Genomic DNA, 6,047 nt, shown 5'->3' with positions numbered 1-6,047 from the left:
TCAGACTGTTAGAATTAGGGACGGATATCTAAAAGACTAATCACAATATGATGCTTTATTTAATGACACGACTTTCTGATGTTTCATAAGCAGACTCAGACAAGTCGTATCGTGTATTTTAGAAAATCCTGTAATTGTTTGATCTTATAAAAACACTATGAGTTACTAATGTGGTGTCACATTATATGAGCATGTAATTTTTGAATTACTTTTATTAATGATTTATCAGGTTGTTATGTTTCTACTTTACCTAGAGGCTATGTATACAAACTGTGGAATTCAAGTAATCCGTTTTATTTGTTTGTACACGTTAATTATCAGTAATTAAAAGAAAAATAATTAAATTGTGCCAAAAATGTGTTGTCTTCTTTATCTGCCACCATAACAATAACACAGAGATTTCATTATTCATAAGTTCAGTATTTAAAATCAGTGATTTATAATTTATAGAGTGGAACACAGCAACCCTCTCAATAAAAATACTAAGGATACTAAATGTACTGTATGTTTAAATAAATGTGGCCCATGGTTATCGTGCTCGGACTGTGAATCACAAGGTTATCAGATATAAACCACAAAACTCTTTGTGGTCAGGGGTACTCTTATAAGAGCGATGGCCAAATCATACTATGTGGTCAGATGAGAATAGCTCAAGAGTTCGCTGTAGCTGCTGTTAGCCAGGGCTATTATCATAAAAAAATTAAGTTAATGAGGACACGCTGGATTGAAGCCCCAAATTTGTTTAAAATATGTTTTAGTCTAGTGATATAAGCTTTTGGGTAGGATTCATTGGAACAAACATTTTAATGTTATTTTTTTATATGTTTTTCCATATGTACCCTGTATTCGCAATGTGAATGTACTGGGAAATCCATTTCTGGCATATTCACTTCATACAAATGTTTTTGTTTTTCAATTGTATGCATATATATACAATTAGAGTTAATCATAACATTGCATAATATATTAAAAGTGTTAGTTTTGGAGAACGATTAGTCAATCAATGACCAGTTGTGTTAGTTTGAGGTCTGAAATTGATAACAATTTGTACAAGTCAGGACTGGAGTTTCCACTTAACGTTAGGACGTCAAGGCAACAAAGAAGATCTCTAAGACTAATCAGTAGAAGAGATATTTATATGGACAATAAAGGTATCTTGGAAATAAAATACGACCCATAACCAAAAATAAAATATAAAATCAACCAACGTGCGAGTGCAGATGATAATAACACAGGTCTGCAAATTTAAACCTCATAAAAGTTGTTTTGATTTTAATAATGGATTTTACATAAGTTAGCTACGCAGATTTAGAAAATAATATTTAATTCATTTACACAACCTCTTGTTGACATAGCGTCGAATGAATAATATTGAAAAAAAAAGAAAAAACAATGTCAAAGTGCACGCACAAACAAATACTATCCAGAAATGACATGTCATGCGACGTGTCATCCGTTTATATACTAGCGGTGTGTATCTCACATCACGATTGGTCTAGAGAAATCTATAGCCAGTGTTTGTCGATATCTCAATCATAACAAAATGTGACCCGATTTCAATGAAAATGATTCACTTATGTAAAAGTACATGTGACGTTTTGTGAAACATCTGTACGTGATGGAGAAAAATTGATATCATTTTCGGATTCAGCGTACAGGAATTATTGTAGAACATGTAAAAAGCTTAAAACCTGAATAATGATTTCTTCCCTTTGGGTGTAATGAATTTTCTTTTTGTGGATCGATGACTATTCCTTAGTTTTGTCAGACATTCGAGATGATGTTTTTCTTACAATGCAATGAGATCACTTTTTTTTCTATTCTGGCCAGCAGCAGCTCAGTATCTTGTAATTCTGTGGTCATATGTCGGACATTTACATCTGCATCAAGAGTCCTAAACATGTGAAGATGACTTCTCTTCTGACAGAAAATACAAATATTGCTATCCAGTGCTCGGCGTCTCCTATGCTGCCTTTACTTTTGTTCATTACTTTCTTCTCGCTCCTTCTTCTTGGATGATCTTTCTCTCTTGTCTTTACTTAATTTGTTTTAGCTTTTTTGTGTCATCTTGCATTATGTTGTACAAAAGCACTGACATTTTCGTCCACCCCAAAATCTACCGGAATAACCAAAGTATGCAATTCTCGGAAACGCTTTACTTTTTCCAGGAAATGTGCATATGCTTCGGATTTAACCCTAGCACCTGTGGCATTCAAAGGGAATTTTAAACCTTCGCTTGCGACTTCTTGGCACAACACATACCACGGCCAGTCGATCTTCATCAGGATATTTTATGATCAGATAAGGACATAAATATCTTTATTGTATATAAGTGTCAAAGAGATAAACTCCATAAATAGCAGTTGTTACCAACAATTATTTTATCACAAGGGGTGACGAATATAATGTTGGAAGGTAAATCCTGAATTGTATATATTATAACTTAAACGGATATCAATGGGTAAAATTCGAGGCGATCGACAGCAATAGTTTGGCTATTTTTGGGGCGACATTTCGACGATCATTGTCTTAAAAATCGACAGTCGACATTAAAATATCTCTGCATTGTTCCATGTGGGTAGGAGCGATGGGTGGAATTCAGATTCATAATGGTGTAATGCTAGTTATTTAGTAGTAAGTTTGAAATAATTAACCTCTGAAGGAGCGATACTGGGGCAAAATATTGTTAAAATCATAATATATCATAGTGAAGTAATTGTGTGAATGGATACTCCCAAAAAATTCTATTAGTGGAAAAAGTGTCATATTTTTGTCCAATATGGCTTCTTCTTTTCGTTAACAGCCCCAGCTATGTTACCTGGGTGCTTTTCCTGTATTATGTCATTTCAAAATTAGGGACGGCTATGTGCAGGTAACTCTGGTGTAGCTTTGTTCAAAAATTCTAAAACAAACATTTGTAAATTTTTTGCGTTTTTTTTTCACCCACGTGTTTGTGGGAGAGCAATAACTAAATGAATAAGTGTATAGACTAACTGATATATATATAAAATAAAAATTTTTAATTTATAAAAAATGGGAATAGAGATAGTCAAAAATACAGAAACAACTTGCAAATAATAAATTTTCAAGCCTACAACTAGGGACTTTAAAAAAGTAAACAAAGTAGGCTAGAATAGTGTCTAAATTATTTTATAAAGCTACAAATTCCTATTTTGACTCTACAGTACTTATCAATTTTAGTGGAATAAAAATAGGGATTTGTAGCATGAGAAAATAGTGTAGATACTATTCCAGCCTAGATTGTTAACCTTTTTAGAGTCCCTAGTTCTAGGCTTGAAAATATAATTTTTGCATTTTGATTCAACTTATTTCTGTACTTTTTTGACAATTCTTATTCCCCTCTATAAATTAACGATTTTGAATTATCTCATTTCTTATGTTGTTTATCTTCATTTATGGAGAATAAATTTTAAGCTACGAACGTGCATATGCATTCAGTTCAACGTTACATGTTATTCAACAGTTTACTGCTGCATTGGCTTTCTTACACCAAACCATTATTTACTGAGCCAAGTGGTTTTGTGCCTGAGGATTCGTGTAAAGACGCGTTTAACAAACGTCGAGTACGAAAATCAGTAGAATAAATCACCAGTCAAAAAAGTAGAGAAATCTACTATGGTAATCGTCTACTGTTAGAAAACTAATTGAAATAGTCGCAGAAAACCATGTAGAGACAAAGTACAACAGCGAATTCGAGAAACAATTAAGAACAGCGAACTCGAGAAATGACGAACACTCAATGTGGCAGTTTCCAATTAATGCGCAGTAGTAAAACACCGGATTTTTTTTAATGGCGGTAGGCGAAGGACTTAGAGAAATTCTTCAGTGTGAAAAAACGTAAGCGATTGAATTAATGTTAAAACTACCCTATGACATACTCAATACTACATTCATTACTACTGTCCAGGTTTCAGTAAAACATTCGTAGCAGTTTTATCTGTAGCAGCTTGTAAAACTATAATTAATAATAAGACTGGAGACATTGTTATAAATATAGATACATTTTTTACTCTAATAAAACGAAGCGTTTCTGACTAGTACAAACTGAGCATTTCCAACTGGTATAACGGTGCTTAAATGGCATCTACATTTCTACGGTGCTTAAATGGCTTCTACATTTCTGCGATGCTTAAATGGCTTCGAAAAGCTTATGTTAGTAGCGAAGAAGAACTTAGAACATCTTAAAGGGTGGAAATCTCAACTTTCAAGAATCAACTTAAAAATAGTCCTACAACTTTCGCAGAAGTTTGTTTATTAGCTGTGCATAGTTTTGGCACACTATACCTAGCCGTTTTTTCTATTTAGGCTTCGGCTTGAATGGCTTCGAAGCTCAACTTGGCCAGTAGCGATGAAAAAAACTGATAAAATCTCTGCTTCTATTTCAAGAATCAACATAAAAATAGTCCTATGATCTAAACGGGAGTTTTTTTTAGTAGGTTTGCCCAGATTTGGATAAAATATTCATAGCCGTTTTTCCTTTAGGCTTGTGAAACAATAATAATAATAATATGAAGAACAAATGAATGAATTTGGAATTTTTTGCTATTAACAATATTTTATCAGCGTTAGCCATTGAGATAAAAGGCATTGAGTGCTGTTTGAAGAACAAGTCTGCTTTTTAAGACTTTTTTTGTTCCTATATTCTATTATAATTTTTGTGATAATTTCTGGGCGATCCCAATTATGAACCACTATCGTGGTTCATGATATAGACCTTAGATGTATGTGAGACTTCAATGACGGCATTAGCTCCGTTCGAACAAGAACAAAACCACTTTACAGTTACAAATCTTGACTTGTACTAATTTTTCTTCACGATAAGAATGACGATCGTTTTCAGTACTTGAAATCCACAAACATTGTGGTCTGAACCATTAATTAGAAATAAAAAAAATGGTTAAACTATGCACAAAGGAAACAAGAATTTTCACATTTAAATGTCATTTTTCTTTAGGATATCCATTTTACTTTAATTTCTGTTAAAATATTCACCCCTACTAAATTATCTTTTCTAACACCCGCAAAAGCCGAAGAGATAACCAACTATGTTAAGCGACATAGACTTACTCAATACCTTAATTTATACGACTATAACCGCATCAGCACGTAATACATTCAAGTAATCAAGAATGAGATGAAGGAAATATACGTCATCACATTCCGTTTGAAAGTGTTCCTTTCACCACGAGACATTTTGTATTTGAAAACTTGACAAGATAAGGCGGATTCCACAGTGCATTTACGTTCCTATTTTTGTTTTTTCAGAAAAAAAAAATTCAGCCAGGAAAATATAACTGAAAACTGTAACTTGATGGGAAGGGCGTGTGTGTGTTTTTTTATCTATTTTATGTTGGGACTGAATCCTTTAAGTTTGCAAAATTAAATTATCTATTGCACTAAAAAAGGTTCAAAATACAAAAGCAAAACTTATGAATTTTATCAATATACTCAGCATAAATTATGATTTACATATTTAAGATCTTGATAGCAAAAAAACATACACACACACACACACAAAACATTATTTTGTAGTACTACTCTATACTAATAACTATTTCGAAGGTATTTTTGTAAAAGGTATATAAAACTGAATAAATATTTGATTTCTATTAAAACTTGTTGTTAGTACAGAGGACATTAAAAAAGAGGTCATTGACGTTGGAGAGTTTTTGTTTTTTCCCTGAGAAATCTCAGGTTTCCTTTCTTTATTCCACATTCTTGTAGGGGACGCGCGTGGTAAGATTGAGTTGCAAAGTTACGATGTCTAAATAAATCACTTCCAAACACATTCAAACCCTTATTATAACTCGGTTGGGTGCTTAGTAATTTGTTCCTGCACTGAGTATGTGGAGAAATTAACTTACTTAGATGGTAAATAATTTGTTACTGCACTGAGCAGATGGAGAAATTAACTTACTTAGATGGTAAATAATTTTCTCCTGCACTGAGCAGATGGAGAAATTAACTTACTTAGATGGTAAATAATTTTCTCCTGCACTGAGCAGATGGAGAAATTAATTTACTTA

Source organism: Limulus polyphemus, unplaced genomic scaffold (assembly GCF_000517525.1).
Source record: "Limulus polyphemus unplaced genomic scaffold, Limulus_polyphemus-2.1.2 Scaffold115, whole genome shotgun sequence".
NCBI lineage: Eukaryota > Metazoa > Arthropoda > Merostomata > Xiphosura > Limulidae > Limulus > Limulus polyphemus.
Note: the sequence above shows the minus strand (reverse complement) of the source record.